At 42.3% G+C, this 18,550-nt stretch overlaps 1 protein-coding gene and 1 long non-coding RNA gene across 9 annotated transcripts in view; one reads left to right on the plus strand and one right to left on the minus strand.

The window, feature by feature from the left end:
- Window positions 1–1,662, minus strand: part of HFM1 (helicase for meiosis 1) — a 151,710-nt gene extending 150,048 nt beyond the window's left edge. The window contains exon 1 of one of the 7 annotated variants that reach the window (XM_053243306.1): window positions 1,501–1,662. The gene's annotated coding sequence lies outside the window, so the exon portion shown is untranslated. The other 6 variants (XM_053243303.1, XM_053243304.1, XM_053243305.1 and 3 more) reach the window with 6 other exon arrangements.
- On the plus strand, window positions 84–18,045 carry LOC128322300 (uncharacterized). 2 transcript variants are annotated; one of them, XR_008305657.1, is made up of 4 exons: window positions 84–1,325; window positions 14,956–15,048; window positions 15,933–16,025; window positions 17,472–18,045. It is a non-coding gene; the product is annotated as an uncharacterized LOC128322300 (long non-coding RNA). The 2 variants fall into 2 exon arrangements; XR_008305656.1 differs by having other exon boundaries at window positions 84–1,201.
- Window positions 18,046–18,550: the final 505 nt, after the last annotated feature.

The raw sequence follows: 18,550 nt of genomic DNA on the forward strand, positions 1-18,550 counted from the left end.
ATGGAAGCTGGAAAGACAGGCCAGTCAAGCACTTCAAATAACCAACTGCTCTTATTTTAATCAGCAGTTCATACCTTTTCTACCTCCTGAAGAATTTATCCTCTTCCCCCACAGGACAGGCAGTTGTTGCCCTGTGAACAATGCACCACAATGAGGGGAAGGAAAATACTGTCTCTTTTAAGGAACTTTCAGAAGTCAGAAGGAACACGCACTCACAATAACAAAAGATGCTTTTGAAAGAATTCTGGGAAATGTTCCCTAAGCTAGGCTGTTCTTTCCAACATCCCAAAAGCTTTATTAAACCAATAAGGAGGCAGAGTAACATTTTGACTTGTTTGTGGATAACATATAGGACATCTTTAGAATTTAATTGTAGTGTGTGGCAGTAACTTCACAGATATAACTGAATCCTTAGTCATTCGAGCACTGTTGAGATAACTCAAAGGGGGCACAGGTTATTATTTGGAGCAGTGTCTGAATAAGCCCTTTAGGGCAGGGGTGTCATCAAACTGGCCCTCCAGACGTTGTTGGGCTAAGACTCCCATCATCCTCATTACAATGGCCAGTAGCCAGAGATGATGGGAAGTATAGTGTGCCCTGAGAGGAAGGCAAGAAAGCATGCACCCCAGGCCAGGGAGCTCTTGTCCTCAGCTCCTGAAAAGACCAACAGCCTGAAACATTTTATTAATTTGTTATTTGCTTCTTTTAATATTGTAAACCACTTTGGGTGCCTTTGTGAAGGCAGAAAGGCGGTATAAAAATGTAGTAAATACATAAATATAGGCCAACATCTATCGGCAGGTGGGCTGCAGTTTGACATCTTTAGGGGGACAGCTGGGGAAAATCATTTGGTGCATGAAGTTTAAAAGAGCAATTCCTTGAACATATGGGAAGACATTCCTTAAGCATTCCAGTAAGACACAGAATTACAAATGGTGTTTGAAATAACGTGCAGAATCATTCACTCACTCATTCATTCATTCAAATTCCAAACATTTACAGTCATGGTCTTTCACTGATGGATGTTCCATGCCTCTTTCCTGAATTATCAGTGTCAATGTATATTGTACAGTACATTCAGCTTCCATCTGTATTGTATTGAACTTGTGTCAATGAAGCTTCCCTGCGAGCCAGTTCACTGGGCTGGTGTGCTGCATGGAACATTCCAGCTACCCAGAGAACAAAGCATCAACAATAAAAGGTTTGTGGTCTAGCTTTTGTGAGAACAGATACTTATGTCTTGATCCTTACACAAGTCCTATGGAAGAATGTGGTGTATAAGGCAGGGAAAGCTGGAAAGCTGACAAAGAGAAGACCTCTACAAGGTAGGATGCCTCAGGAACCCAGAAGCAGGGAAGCTGACGCTAAAGGACAGAGTGAGCAATGGATTTGACTAAATTAATCTGGGTAGAAGGACAGATGGGGAAGATCTAGAGCAATGGTGACTCTGCCGGAGGGGGGCAGGTGGGCAAGAGCCTTCCAGAGAAGTAGCTTCCTCACCGCCATCCCCATTACTGGACCCTTGTGGTACTTGAAAGCAACGTGTTTTTCAAATGCCCAGAGTGCTTTTCCTTAAAAAGCTGTTCCCATGAGCCAACACTGGCCCCTTACATACTCCCTCCCATATATTTTCCTGGGGATACACTGATCAGCGGGGAAGGCTGCAACACTGTGAGCTAGTCAAAAGGAACATAGGCTTGCTAGAAGGCTCCTGCTCCTTTAAAAGGGGGAAATTCTGTTGCTTCTCTCATTACTATGGTATTGTATCCTATTAGTCTTAAAAGGGAGCAAAAGTAAATAAATAAGGGATGGGTACTGAATTTCACATATGATTTGAACTAACTAGGCAGGTCTTTGACTGGAGGCTTCTGGTCAGAAGAAACTAGATCTTGATTTTATTGGGAGAGTTAAGCACGTGTTTAAAGAGTTCCTACTAAAATCAATGGGATGTAAAAATGCTTAGCTTTGACTGGATCATGCCCACCACAATTTTAGAAAGCACTTCTCCCCTTTTTAACATTAAAATGAGTGCTCTCCAGTTCTTTTGGCCTCAGGCAACTTTCCATGTTAGTTTGCAACATCTGCTTTTAGCTGACCAGACTTTAAAGATTAAAGCAACCATACAAACTGTTCATTTTTCAGAGATATTTTTTTCTTAGAGTCTCTTCCCAAGATGGCATCTCCCTCACCCCCATGCATACACAAATCACATAAAATATATAGTAAAGCAGTCTCTCAACAGCTCTGAGACAGTTTAATTTTTGATTTTCCCCAAGCCTAACATCTGATCAGCCATATGTTTTGAGTCTTTTCAGCTCACAGAGATCACATAACAAGTCATAAACCTGCATGTTCTTGAGCAATGTGACTAGAAAAATCACAAACACCAGAAAGTCATGGGTCAGTGATCCATACAACAATAGAATAAGACATGTCCCATCAAAGTACAAATTTGTTAAAAGCCTGAGAAGTTCCATGGAAGTTTTCCACTGAGTAAAGAAACACAAACAGTTTTAGATGCCAAAACCACCAAAACTGGATTATCAATAGAATGCAATGGAAGAACTAATGAGCGGGGCGGGGGGGGGGAGTGTTACAAAGAAAATGTCAAAAGCTTGTTAGCCAATAATTACTGCTAACAGCAAAGTTATTGCTGTTGTGTCTTTCTTAAAATCTGTATATTTGAAACCTTATTTTGTGTGTACTGTATTCTGTAACCAGGATGATGGCTTTAAGACTCAAGTGAAAAGTTGCTGTGTTACTTTTGACTTGTATTACGTTTTACAATATTGGCCAAGTCTTTTAATGTTTAGATCCCATTTTATTTGTTATGGCCTACTCTTTGGGCGAGTTTCCTTTTATGTGAAAATTAATCTACGCTCAATCAGGAAATGATGAAAAAATGTGTACAGTTTTCTGCAATTTTTCTGATTCTACAAGAATAAAATATACACTATATAGTGCATTTACTTGGATGATACCTTCACACTCCATTTCCATTTTCTTATGTTTACTGACCTCAATAACCAGCCTTTTGACTGTCGTGTCCTGCAAACACTTATACACTTGAATAAGCTTACTCATGCAAATAGTTCCCCTTAAGTTAGTCAAGTGCATAAGTGTTTGCCAAATTGGGCCCTAAGAGAACTAAACACAGCTCCCTCTGGACCCTACCAATACTGTTTGTATGTCAGCCAGAGGGAATCTCCCAGGAGTGATGCAAAACTCTTCTCTCCAGGGGCTGAGCACACATTTTATGCAGCAGTGCACTAACTCATGCCTGTTCAGGAAATTCAAGCCTTTATTCTAAACAGCTAAGTAATTTTCAGTTAACCTTGATTTACATTTTTTGGATTTGTACCTCTCCCATCGTTGTTCTTCAGTCAGAATCACAGTTCCTTCATAATCATACTTTCAGTCCCTTCAAACTGCTGGGCTGTTTTGACTATGGTTTTCCAGGTTCAAATAATGCATTAAGAAATGGTAATATTAATAAATAAACAAATTTGAGAAAAAGTTCCATTTTCAAAGTACATACCATTCTTGCCAAACCTGTATGTATCTAGATGTCAAAGTACATATCAGTAAGCAGGGTGATATCAACATTTCTTTAGCCTGATTCAGACATTATGCTGTACAAGTGTACAGATGTCTGTACACTCGTACATGTGTTTGTGTGAATGACTGAACCAGTGTTCATTTTAAAAGATAGGAAGTGTATTTCAGTACCTGCATTCAACATAACATATCTGTACCTGTGTACACTGTATACTCATACAAGTGTTGAACATAATGTGTGAATGGGTCTTTTATCTGCCCCCACAAATGTCTATAGTATCTCATGATTCCGGTTTTGTGGTGCTAGCATTAGATCCAAACACTGGCACTGCAGTTTGGGCAACACAGAACTGGAGTTGCGGGAGGAAGCTTGCTGACTGCAGAGAGTTGCTCTCCCTGTTGTATGAATGCGTACGTGAAAGCAGGGGGAGGGAGATGCAGAACCACGGGTCTATTGGACCTACAGTTCCACATTACATCTGAACTGGGCCTATATGTGCAACTTCATGAAACACAGAAGAACTAAAGGCCTCTATGATCTCCTGATTTCAATAATCTCAGTTTAACCTAAAAGGTTTACAGAAGTCAAGCACACAAAATCCTGTGGTTCTTGTAATTAAAGTTTAATTTAGCTGAGGATACCGTTTGTTTGCTATAAAGTGATCAATAATACTAGCTGAACCGGGCACAGAGCATCTGTTTCCTCTTCCCCTCCCTGCAGCCGCCACTTTCCTCACACCCTCCCCGCTTGATGGACACTGCTTTCCTCTCGTCCTCCCCACCCAATGGCTGCCACTTTCCTCTCGCCCTCCCTGCCCGATGGCCACTGCTCAGCCGATCTCCTGGCTAGCAGTTTCTTTCCCCCCACCCGTCCCTGTCGCTATACAGCAGCTGCTAGCAAACTCTCACAAGTACTGCCACACATGGGATTAGCGACGGGTACGTTTAAGAGAAATATAGAGAGATATTCTTTTTGCTTGTTATTTGCACATGATTGTTTCCTGCAAGTTCATGGCCCAAGTTCATGGTTTATATGTAATGTGACACGAGAGGTTGGCGAGCCTGCAGTTTCAATTTGTAACTCCAAAGTATCTAATACATAACCTGAAAGCTGACTCATGACCATATAAATTTGTGCCAGAATATAGAATAACGTGCACAGAATTACTCTGCAATGTAACACACTGGCTGACATTCAAACTAATAGTGTGCTAGTGCAACAAACAAAGTTGCACATATGCAAGAAGATCCAGTAGCTGCATGGATGCTCAAAGTTGTACAATCAATTGTGCTCTTGGACCACTTGTACAACAAGAAAAGCAGAACAGAGACTCTCATCCAGACTTTCCTTACAATAGTACAACATGAGAAGTTGAACACACTTAGGAAGTTTGCAGAGTTGTGCAAAGTTATCCTCTATAATAAAAGGCTTGGGTGTGCGCCTGTGTCTCTGCGCCCGTGTCTTTCTTGGCCGTTCTGGGCATGCGCGGAGCGCATGCCCAGAACATCAGAGAAAGATACGGCCGCAGGCACCAGGCGGCCATGTTGCCTCTCCGCTCGAAAGGAGGAGAAGTGGGGACCAGGGAGGGCGGAGGTGGCAGCGGCGGGGCCAGCCCTGCCACTGAAGCGGCCGTATGGAGCTCAAATGCCGACATGTGGGAACCGGGAGGGGGCCAGGAGGGGAAGTCGGTGGAGGCGAGCCGGCAGCCGCAGCGGCGGCGGAGACGAGCCGGCGGCCCCATCGGCAGCGCAGGCGAGCGGGCGGCCGCAGCAGCAGCAGAGGGGAGCCGGCGGACGAGGCGAGCCGGCGGACGAAGCAGGGAAGGGGAGCCGGCGGCCGCGGCCGCAGCGAGGAAGGCAAGCCGGCGGCCCCACCCCCAGGCGCCCTGCCCGTGTCCTTCTCCAGGGGCTCCCAGGTGGTGCCTGCCCGCAGTAGCCGGCAAAGAGCCAGCTCCACGCCTCCTGCTGCTCCTCCTTCATGGAGCCTAGCCTGCTGGGATCCAGCCCCTAACGTGCCACCCAAACAGCTACACCTCTCCCTCCGTAGCTCCCCCAGAGAGAGAGAGAGAGAGAGAGGTGCGCCTGCTGCTGCCCGCAGATGTCCACGCGGCACTGCGACGGTAAGCAACAACGAGCCGCCCTGCGACTGCGTGTAAAACTCCGGCGTTCCAAGGGAGGTCGCTTTAAGGGGGAGGAAGGGTCAGGCATGGATTTCCCCGTCAGCCATCGCCTGCTGGCACGTACAGGCGGTGAAGAGCATCATCTTCTTTTTCACGCAGGCCGCGGAAAGTGCTTCCAGACTTCCATCTAACTTGCGTGGATGTGTGAATGCCGGGGCAACCAGGCACAGTTAGGGGAGAGGGAGCCGTGTTCGGACTCGGAGTGAGGGGCTGCCCCTGGAGTGAGGAAGATAATGGGGGAAAATTGGGAGGAGTGGCGCTGGGGGTGTCCTAAGGAGCTGGGGGCCCCGGGGTTATTTAAACCCATCCGCTCAATTTTGCTACATCCCTGGCAGGGAGCTGGGATAGGAAACAGAAGAGCCATTCAGCAGAACAGACATTCAAGCAGCCACTGTTTAATTTTACGTTCACATTACAGAATTGGGAATTTAAAAAAAAACAAAAAACGTAAAAAGCACTTTTAATACCAGGTGTCTGTGCAAAAATGCCCGCAAAACACACGTGGGTCTCCATCACGCTATTGGTACATATGTGTGGATGCTGTTAATAAATGAGAGAAAGAGGGAAAGCAGCCAGTCTCCGTGGTGGTGCGGCAGCAACTAGCGCCCGTTATTTTAACGGGCTTAAAAATACTAGTACTCCATGATATTGCTGTACTAGCAGTGACCTTTTCTGGGACCTATACAAAGTTGCAATTCAAGGTTGCATAGCACATTGCACAACTTGTTGCACTGGTGCAACACTAGTCTGGAATGCAAGCTCCCAACTTGGCAGAGCTAGCTAACACAACTCCCTTACACTAGCACAACACATTTGCACAAGCTCAGTCTGGATGTCAGCCAGTATCTCCTACATCAGGGGTGGGCAAACTTCAGCTGTTGCTGAACTAAAACTCCCATCATCCCCAACTTTGGCTGGGGATGATGAGAGTTATAGTTCAGCAACAACTGGAGAGCCAAGGTTGCCTATCCCTGTCCCACTTTAATCTTTTTTCTAATACCATTCATTTTCTTAGAAGCAGGTGAAAACACTTCACATTACTGGTTGCTTGCATTTATAGACCCCCTTTCTGATACAGCATTATCATAAAAACTAAAGGTAATTTAAACTACACAAAGCCGTACAGATAGAAAATGTGCGCTTGCAATCCCAAGATTTACTTCCATAGAACTGTGTACATGACAAATAAAAAAAAAATATTGCCAGTCTACAGTACTTCCTTTCTACTTGGTTCCTAGTCATTTTTATGGAAAAGTTATTCCATGCACCACAATAAGTATGACTCGCCCTAATAATTACTGTTGTGTTTGATCACTCCCAGTAGGCAAATTGTAACACTGGTAGTATTCCATCTAAAATGATCATATATATGTGACCCAATCAAAACTCACTAAAGCACAGTTAGCTTCACCCACCTACATCTATACACTTGGTGCTCCTGCAATCCTGGCAGTAATTCTAGGTCATAATATGCTGTCTAAACACAGTAGGAATTTGCAGTATGTTGTGATGTGCTTCTAATGTCCTATAACCTTAAAGCACCACTATTCCATTGATTATTCTGTGGCTATACCGGTACCTCTTTAATTATAATGCCTTGTTTCCACATACCATATTGGTTTTTCTGGAACATGTCTCCTTTTGGATTTGATACAAAATATATTCCCAGAAAGCTGACAAAAATAAAACCAGCAATCCTTCTCCTTTGTAGATACATATCAAGCATACGTAGGTGCAAACGATTCAAATATAGAAGCTGATCTGAAGTACAATTTGTTTTTTTAAAAAGTTTTATTCTTAATAGTTTAGGTTATTTAGAATTCAAAATATAAACAAAATAATGTTCTAAATTTCACTAAATTAAGATTAAAAGTAAACTTTCTATGGCCCATTTGATAAAATGGTAACAAGTCACATTTTACCTCAGCCAGAAAACCTTCTGCATATCCAAATGCTCTTGTACTATAGGTAACTTCATTCTCACTGTGTAACAGGGAAAACCCTTCAGGAATGGAAAAAGGGAACATAGGAAGCTGCCATACACCAAGTGAGACTACTGGTCCATCTAGCTCAGTATTGTCAACACAGACTGGCAGCAGCTTCTCCAAGGTTGCAGGCCGGAGTCTCTCTCAGCCCTAGCTTGGAGATGCCATGGAGGGACCTTGGAAACTTCTGCTCTTCCCAGAGCAGCTCCATCCCCTAAGGGGAATATCTTATAGTGGTAAGGAACGCCCTGCCTCTAATGACATGAGCCAATGAATGCCTTACAAGTCATAGAGACTGCAAGGGGAAAGGCTTTTGAAAAGTTTGTTATCAAAGCTTATTCTAAAAATAAGTTTATATTATCTATGCTAACAAAATTTGATTTAAATTAATTATTTTAGAAAGGGAACAATTAGCGATTCTTTCAGATCGAATCTTCACCTCTGAAGGGTGGTTTGCCCAGTTCTCTCTGGAGTATTTATGGCTTCTTAAGAATTTAATAATGAGAAATCAACTATGGGAAAGGGAAAAGCACTTGTGGAACTCTCTGCCACAGGATGTGGTGACAGCCAACAACCTGGATGGCTTTAAGAGGGGTTTGGATGACTTCATGGGGGAGAGGTCTATCAATGGCTACTAGTCAGAGGGCTGTGGGCCACCTCCAGCCTCAAGGGCAGGGTGCCTCTGAGTACCAGTTGCAGGGGAGTAATGGCAGGAGAGAGGGCACGCACTCAACTCCTGCCTGTGGCTTCCAGCGGCATCTGGTGGGCCACTGTGTGAAACAGGATGCTGGACTAGATGGGCCTTGGGCCTGATCCAGCAGGGCTGTTCTTATGTTCTTATGTATTGCTTCCTAGGACACACACAAAGAATATATCAGGTAAGATTAACTTTGTTTGTTGTCTCTTAAAATAGAAGTTTACACAAGCTGGGCCAAACTCTAACATTCATAGCCATTATAGCCCAGGTTCATCACACTACTTCATACAGAAACTTTGCTGTTACTTGGTGTAAAACCCTAAAAGAATATTCAGCAAATTAAAATGCAGATGCAGACAAAGGCCTCATAAACAAGAGATGTAGTGGTAAACCTGTTTCACGTTGCAAGTTGGTGGCTCACATAACGGAATGCCATCCATTTTTAAAAAGTATATATCAGGCAGAAGGCTATGCTGTGACTTTTCTTCTTGACATAGGGCTTTTCCACATGTAGGTTTATTTTATTTCTTTTTAAGCTCCCACAGTATTTACTGATGGGCTGTTCTACAGGATCCAGATGCATGCCTTGGCTTTTGCAGATTTGCAGAATCCCGGCCTCCCTCCTTGCATGTTTTGGTGCTCTGGTCAAATGCTAACTCTGAGTGCCCACTCATGTTATTTTTACAGCACAACCTGCCAGACATTTATTTGGCAATGAATATTATTATTTATTACCACTTTATATGGGTAAAGTCAAGAGTCCATATAGCATTAATGCTAATGAACATGCTTATACTAAACTAAAATATGAAAACTAACTGAATCTTAGGGACTTCTCACCATCAGGGATATACACACGAGTTCAAATGAATGCAGTGCTTCTGGCGAAATATGTTGAAGATACTTGGTTAAACACTCTCAATGGAGCCTCAAAGTAGCACAACTGCCTTGGTGACAGCAAAGAACCAAAGGAAAACAACATGATGCAAAAGGAAGGAGAAACTCTGTCACACTAAATCTCTGATAAAAACAGAAGAGGTAATGAACACAGCAGAAGAATGAGGTACGTCGACATACTACCGAAAGGAAATGGAGCTGGAAACGAAACACTTTTATAACAAGATGACTGCTGACAACACTACAGAAAGTAGATGACAGCATTTCAAAGTCAAGACATTCTACATACTTGTTGATGTGTTTACAACACAGATGAAAGGATAGTTGCAAGATTTCACAGAAAAATATCAGATGACACCTTTGACGTTGATAAAGTTATTAAAACATTTCCTTGGATAAAACCATCAAGGTAAACTTTATAATTTGCATACACAATCTGGAGCAGTGGCTCGTGGTCTTTCTTTACCTTTCTGTTCTAATTTTTATGACATTATTTTACCAAAATTGCATTGAATTATTATTTTTATTCTCAAATATCAAGGAGAATTTTAATACAGTATTTTCCTAACATTTTAGCAGTCTGATTTGCAGACATTCGCCATCAATACATACATAGGAACAAGTGACCCTCAGATTGAGCCACAAATTGAATCCCAAATTGCCCATCTGGATGTAATGCATTTCCCAAGACCTAGATTAAACAAACACAATGGGCCCACCTATTTTCACAATAATACCAACATTTTGATAAAGGAAACATTATCTACTCTATCTAATATTTTAAATTCCCCACAGAGGAACTGTCTCCCCCTGGTTCTCTTCTGCTCTCTTGGTAACAAGGCTAAAAAACAGTGCTTTATCAAAATGAAGCAAATTAGATTGTATGTTCAAAAGGAGGAAAGGTACCACTAAGTCCAGGAGGAAGCCATGAAAGGGAAGAAGACTTCCTTCTGAAATTGGAAGGCCTGTCCAAATGAAGAGAACAGAAAGGAACACAAACTCTGGCAAAAGAAATGCAAGGTAACAATAAGGGAGGCGAAAAGGAAGTGTGAGGAAAATTTAGCTAAAAGCACCAAGGAGAATAACAAAAACTTCTTTAAATACCTCAGATGCAGGAAACCTGCCAGGGAGGCAGCTGGACCATTCGACAATGAGGGAGTGAAAGAGGGATATGGAGGTTGCAGAGAAGCTAAATGGGTTCTTTGCATCCATCTTCACAGCAGAGGATACTGAGCCTGTTCCTGAACCAGGCTTTTCAGGGATGAAGGCTAAAGAACTGAGTCAAATAGAAGGGACAAGAGATGATGTTCTAAACTGTCTGGAAAAAAGGAAAACTAGCAAATTGCCAGGGCCGGATGGCATCCATCCAAGACTCCTTAAAGAACTCAAATGTGAAATTGCTGACCTCCTTGCAAAAATATATAACTTATCCCTGCAGTCAGGCTCTGCACTGCAGGACTGGAAAGTAGCAAATGTAACACTGATTTTCGAAAAGGGATCCAGGGGCAATCTGGGAAATTACAGGCCGGTTAGCTTAACGTCCATTCCAGACAAATTGATGGAAAGCATCTTCAAGGATAGAATTGTAAAGCACATAGAACAACAGGCCCTGCTGGGAGAGAACCAGCAGGGCTTCTGCAAAGGTAAAGATTGCCTCACAAACCTTTTGGAGCTCTTTGAGAGTATAAACAAGTGTGTGGGGATAAAGGTGATCCAGTTGACATAGTATACCTGGACTTCCAAAAAGGTCTTGAAAAAACTTAGCAGTCATGGGATAAGGGGACAAGTACATGTGTGGATTGCTAACTGGTTGAAGGACAGGAAACAGAGGGTAGGGATAAATGCAGAGTTTTCACAATGGAGGGAAGTAAGAAGTGTGGTCCCCCAGGGATTGCTACTGGACTGGTGCTTTTTAATTTTTTCATAAATGATCTAGAAGTTGGGGTAAGCAGTGAGATGGCCAAATTTGCAGATGATACCCAAATCGTTCAGGTAGTGAAATCCAAAACAGATTGTAAGGAGCTCCAAAAGGATCTCTCCAAACCGGGGAAGTCGGCGACAAAATGGCAAATGCAGTTCAACGTTGGCAAGGGTAAAGTGATGCACATTGGGACGAAAAACCCCAATTTCAAGTATACATTGATGGGATCTGAGCTGTCGGTGATTGACCAGGAGAGGGATCATGGGGTCATGGTAGGCAGCTCGTTGAAAGTGTCGACTCAATGTGCGGTGCCTGTGAAAAAGGCCAATTCCATGCTAGGGATCATTAGGAAGGAGATTGAAAATAAAACTGCTAATATTATAATGCCCTTATACAAAACTATGGTGCAGCCACACCTGGTGTACTGCGTACAATTCTGTTCACCATATCTCAAAAAGGACATTGTAGAACTGGAAAAGGTACAGAAGAGGGCAACCAAGATGATCAGGGGCCTAGAGCCCCTTTCTTATGAGGCAAGGCTACAACACCTGGGGCTATTAAGTTTAGAAAAAAGATGACTGCGGGGAGACAAGATAGAGGTATATAAAATCATGCATGGTGTGGAGAAAGTGGATAGAGAGAAATTTCTCTCCCTCTCATATAACACTAGAACCAGGAGTCATCCCATGAAATTGATTGCCAGGAAATCTAGGACTAACAAATGGAGGTACTTTTTCACACAACACATAATCAACTTGTGGAATTCTCTGCCACAAGATGTGGTGACAGCCAACAACCTGGATGGTTTTAAGTGGGTTTTGGATAACTTCATGGAGGAGAGGTCTATCAACAGCTACTAGTCAGAGGGCTATAGACCACCTCCAGCCTCTAAGGCAGGATGCCTCTGAGTACCAGTTTCAGGGGAGTAACAGCAGGAGAGAGGGCATGCCGTCTACTCCTGCCTGTAGGCTTCCAGCGGCATGCGGGGGCCACTGTGTGAAACAGGATGCTGGACTAGATGGGCTGATCCAGCAGGGCTGTTCTTGTGTTCTTAACATGTGACATATCACCCTCTCCACAGAAGGTCCATCTACAGGGCCTTTTATACACATGGCTTTTAGCTCGCATCTCTTCTGTAATGGAGGGTGTGATTTCACATATCAGCCGAATTTACCCTGACGTTGCAGCAGGCTATCAGGGACCAGTTCACACTCGATTCTGGCTTTCCCTGAATTAGGGCTGTGCATTCTAGCTTAGCCCAAATTATGTCGGGAGAGGGGAAATCCTCTATTTGCAGCAGCTTATTCTGAAGGGCAAGGGGGAGAGGTTTCTGGTATGCCCCCATGCTTCTCCACGATGTGTGGATGGGCCCTTACCAAGAAATAGGCTTTTTTAAAAACTCGCAATTTTTGTGTTTTGTTTTTAAAAAAATATTTGCTGGGTGGAGTTGCAGAATGGCAAGAGTCAGTAGAGGGTGCTGCTTGGCAACTTATCTCACCAGTCTTCCACAAGGAAGGGGAGTTTGACAGCTGTGTTCCTTATTGTCTGCTTTCCCGACTGTGGCTAGCTTTGCTTGGGAATAATCCAAGCTGTTATTGAAATGGGCTAAACGGAGAGCTGGTGCCCTTTTGGAATCTGTAAAAAGAGAAATATAGCAAAGGGCTTTGGACACTGGAAGTACTGCTACTCCAAGGCTGCCTTCCTTCCCCCTCCCCCATAGCCTGCCTTTCCCCAGCAAGTTGGCTGGAAACTGGCAACTGGAGGGGAGAGAAACTACCTGTGATCAATCATGCAGCTTTGGCACTGTTTACCTAGGACGGAGCGTGGGCAAAACAGAGCAAGCCACACACGCTTTGCTGGTGATGGGGAGGCAGTGTGATGGTGCAGGAAGCACAACTTTCGCGGGTAGGCTTTGGGCAGGGGGGATCGTGTTTGCTTCTGGCTTTGTTAAAAAAAGTTTCGTGAACCTAGAAAACCCATTCCAGGCTGGGCTCAGAGTACAGTGTTGGCAAGTGGTGGTGGTAGTGACCCTTATAAAGGATTGGTGCAAGGTTTGTTGTGGGGGAGGGGCTATTGCAGCTGGGGGCAACTTTTCACCATGTGTTGGAAACTCAGGGCTTGATTTTCAAAAATGAGAGGTGTTACGACTCAAGTCCAGGACTTGGTTGTGACCACAATGGCTCTCTGCACGCGCTCAAAGGGGCTTTTTTTTTCTTGTTTCACATAGTTTGAGATGGTTCTAGGTCAGCCCTAGTACTAATTAAGTCCTTTCAAAATGTGAAATGTCAAGAAGTCAGCCCAGGCTAGCATCTCTCCAACTTCTCATTCATTGTTGCAAGTTGAGAAAGGAAACTTTGGGATAATTCGTGTGTCGTGGGGGAGGAATCACTGAAAAATGGAGCCCATTGATTTTGTTCACCCAAATAAATTATCCTAGAGGATCCCTCATTTGTTATGCACGCCGTAAGGATAAAAATGAACCCTCAAAATTGAGAGTGGTTTCGACAAACATCCCCACAGATACATTCGCTGAGATAATGCTTCGGGTTAAGCGTTCTGTTGTTTTGACTAATCAATCTTGTGGAACACCGACTGTCAAACTAACAAAGCAAAACAAAACAAAAAAGGTCTCTCACCTCCACCTCTGGGATGTGATTGGTTGGGGAAAACACCCGGAGAAAGTTGTGGGAATGCACAAAGGAAAAGGATCTGCAGAGAATGCAGAGAAGAACCTATTAAACTTCATTCCAGAAAGGACCCTATGTGAATGGCCCCTTTAATCCCCTGAAATAAACAGCTACGAATCTGCTGCGAAGCAGATTCGCTCTTCAGATACCCCATGGCATGAAGCCAAGTCCGGATAACTTCCTGGTGGTAGAAGACACAGCTACCTATGATTTTTTAATGTGTTTTGGAGAATACTGAACTTAGCTATCCAGGAGCAGGATCTTAAAACAGGAGGGAGATTTTCTTTTACTGCCTAGAGACTGGACTTAATTGGGGCAGGATGTTACATGCCCTCCAACCACTGCATAATTCACCCAATTTGGTTTCTGTTGATTCTGCATCTAGCGCATTACTTCAAATTAATCGTCAGCTTTGCCAGTAGCAAGAGGTAAACTTTCCCTTTACTTCTGCTCCCTGCTTTACAAGGAATCTGTGTGTGCTCTGCTTACTGCTGGAATAAGATCTGCTAGATTATATACAAAAAACTTGAACCTAGCAGAAGCTAAGCAAGTCTTCATTAAACGTTCTGCACTCAGTTTCAAAACTGTTACAAACAGCAAAATTTGGGGGAGGGGGTCCATCATGCCCGACTGTCTCCCTCCTCCTTGGTTGTTTTGTTTAGCATCCAGCTTCTAGAGAACTTGAAAGCTCACTACTTTGTGAAATTTTACTTGGCCCTAATAAAGATATTTCCTTACTTTGCCTTTCAGATTTCCCCCACTCCTTTCTAAATGGAGCAGTACAGCTACCAGTGATTTCCCCCCTGCTGTAGCTTTCCAACAGATGAGGCCATGTAGTGACTAAGATTTTAAACCTCTGCAAAGTTACTTGGGAGTACATCCTGTAAATCCATTGTTATGCCAGCAAAGCAGGAAGATATCCAGGCGCAAATATTTAAGATCAAATTGCCCAAGAGTCACTTGTCACTATAATCACTTCAGTGAAATATATCACCTAATCACTTTCCTTTCTCCTTTGTTTTTTAAACAGATGTAAGGTTGACAAAGTAGTACTCCCTGCACACCTTGCAGGAAGACTGTAGAATCTAATTAGGATGCACGATGATCTGAAAATGCAAATGCTGTAAGTGTACTGCTTATACTATAACGAAAATAAATGCTGCCTTTGAAAACTGCATGTTCCAGATGTTTAAGTGTCTGAGTATATATTATTTAAATACTAGTTGTGAGAACTCTGTGAATACATACATGATTCATGTCACTTTTGATTTGCCTCCACCTGGAACATAAGGTCACCAGAAAAATCCAAAATTTAAAACTTAGTATAAATGTCAGGGTTCTTTTGCCAATGTCAGGTCCCCCCCCCCCACTAGATATCTTTTTTATGAAAGATATCTTCATTCTAATCTAGGGGAGGGGCCTTGCTAGTGCATCTTAACTGCTGCTACACAGAGCAAGTAACACTTCACTTCATCAGGAATTGTTAGCTGAAAAACTAACCGTGAGAAATTATTTCATAGCAACAATATTTACACAGTCTGTTCAGACAGAGCATCAATGTAAAGAAACATAGGTAGATGTATAGATGGAAAACTGTGTGGACCAAAATACACAAGATTTTTTTACAAGAGTTAGATGCTGCCAGGGAGAAATATACAACAGAAAATCAATTTCCCGGATAATAAATGTCTTGAAGTACATGCAAAGCAAACAAAACTACTTTTACTGTGTAAAGCAACATTTGGGATTCCAGTCAAAAATATTCATTTATTGTGAGTCTCATATAATTAAGTTAATGTTATCTGGCTAGAGCCAAAAATCTGTTACTTTAGACTTCCACTGCCCAGACTATTTATTAACACCAATAGTATAATTCAGCCACAGCTTTACACATTTGCTTAATTCTCTCCAATTCATGGGACTTAACAATGCTTAACTTTAGCTGGATTACACCTAATATTCCTTCTCTCTCTCTCTCTTTCTCTCTCTCTCTCTCTCTCATATAAGGGCTCCTGTTGGCTGTTGATACTTGATCCTATTACTCCATGTGCAAAAAATGAAGCCAAGTACTGTGCCTAAACCACAGCACCACACCTGCAGGTAGCCACTCTGACACTGTTTATTATGACTTATACTTAAAAAGTTCATACTGCATTCTTGAATAATGACAAGGTATATCTTAAGTTAATTAAAACTGAAGAGGCATTCTTCACATTAGTGGTGCTGGCTTTTCAATACTACATAACAGTGTCATACAAGAATATGCTTTTGGGTGGCACTAAAAGGGGCAGGGCTAAGATGAGAAAGGCAAAGATGACTAGTGCTTGCATTATAGGGGAAGAGATAGAGGGTCTTCAATAAAATCGACAGATCCTATGCCTTGCACCCCATTTTTTTAACTAATCATGCCCTCCTGCAGCCTCCTAAAAACAGAAGGTAAGCAGGTCAGCACAAAAGGTAGAGGAGCTGGGCCGCCTCTGGCCTCTCTCTCATTTAAGCACCACCTAATGGCACAGTGAGGAAATGACTTGACTAGCGAGCCAGAGGCTGCCGGTTCGAATCCCCGCAGGTGTCTTTCCCAGACTATGGGAAACACCTATATCAGGCAGCAGCGATATAGGAAGATGCTGAAAGGCATCATCTCATACGGCACAGGGAGGAGGCAATGGTAAACCCCTCCTGTATTCTACCAAAGACAACCACAGGGCTCTGTGGTTGCATTGAGTCAACACCAACTCGATGGCACACTTTACCTTTAATGGCCTCATGGAGGTTGTCATAAGTGCTAGTTGAATTTCCCAGGACTGGCCTATGAGTGCAAATTTGCACCTCCATATTTGAATAGCAAAATATTATCTAGATGAGTGGAGTCAAGCTCCTCTGTTCCACTTGTCAGACTTAAGGTGCTGCTTTAGCTACAGGGCCTCAAACCATGATATGTTCCACTACAACTAAAAAGAGACCCAAAGGAAATTAAGAAATATTTCCATGGCTCTTAACCATTGAAATGTCAATCACATGGAACTTTCCCAGATGTAGGTTTTACCGCGGGTTTACTGTGAGGCTTTACTGCGAGTTCAAAGTTGCAAAAAACAAAAACACAAAAACCGACACAAAAAGTAGATTTTCTTTTTTCTTTTTACCCCGGATATAAATTGGACCACACTCTGACACACACTGAAAAACCAGAATTGTCTGTGAAGTGCCTCCCGATAGCTTGTAGGGGCTTAGGGGAAAAACTGGTGGAATACACATCTCCATTCCAGAGGAGATGCAAACTAAAAGCCGGGTGTGAAAAACTTCACAGGAAATGATTTATTAATTACGTATAGAACTTTGGGCTCATTATTTTAATATCAGTGCACTTGATGTTTTTAAAGTACTATTGTGATCTCAAAAATATGCTTTCATATTCATAATCTGTGCTATTTAGTGCCTTTAAGGTTCTTATTTCTCTTTTGCTGCTGTCATATGCCCCCACTTGCTTTTCTATTATTCTCTGAATTCCTATTGTCTAAATTCCACTCTCTCTTCTTTTATCTATAGGGTAACCTTCAGCCTATATTCTAAGTAGGTGCAGAAGCTTCTGTAGTGGAGAGATTTAAGACAGACTTGTCTCCTTGGGCAACAAAAGTGGAGACAGCAGGAGAATCAAGGAAAACACGCTGTTAGAATAATTCCCTTCAGAGAAATCATGATGCCAAACTGTTCCTTCCAGCTACCACTCTCAAAGAGAGAATATTTATTCATTGGTAGATGAAGTTCAGCAGACAGTTCACATTAGAATTTGAATTTCTAGTTTCTACTGAGGTTTCCGAGTTTCTTGGGGAAGAGGAAGGGGAGAAATCAGTAATGTAAGTGCTAAGAGTTTAATCCAAAGGTTCAGGTACTTTTAAAAGCATTTGTTATTTCAGCTGATCCCAGCGTGTGCATTTTTCCGGAATATCTTACCCTCCCACAAACAAATGTACAGTCTCCTTGGGTATACTTTTACAGTACTGGCATAAATCCAGTCAGCTATGTATTATTAGCCGTACACTGATGCACATCCAATCTCTTCAATCTGCACTGTGGATTGCTTGTAGATCACATCTATGCCAATTATTAATTAAACCATGAATTCCACGCAATCTGGTAATTTTATTTTTATTTGTTTTGTTTTCTTATTTTTATTTTATTTTTGCAAACTGAGTTTGAATAGAATAAGAGGGCATAATAAATCTTAATCGTTTGAATATGAAATGCTATATCAATCAGTTTAATAATAATCATGAAAAGAATTTTTATTTAGATGTATAACTCTTTCCCTCCTGTGGGCTTTAGGCAGATAGACACTTTCAAAATGGTGAGTGGAGTGAGTAGGGGACATTGCCACTATGATATTTTGTGTTGGGGTAACAGGAGAAATAATCTGATTAGATAATCTCACCTCAGATTAATAGTTAATCGTTAACTAGGAATTACTTCTTTGTACAAAATTGCTATCTGGAACATCTAGGTTAAAATTTAGACTGGTACAATCTAACAAAATATAAATAAATAATCAATATTTCTAAACTGCCCAGTAAAATAAATTATAACATAATTACTATAAATTATAACATATAACATATAACGCCCAGGAA

Source organism: Hemicordylus capensis, chromosome 4 (genome assembly GCF_027244095.1).
Source record: "Hemicordylus capensis ecotype Gifberg chromosome 4, rHemCap1.1.pri, whole genome shotgun sequence".
Classification (NCBI taxonomy): Eukaryota; Metazoa; Chordata; class Lepidosauria; order Squamata; family Cordylidae; genus Hemicordylus; species Hemicordylus capensis.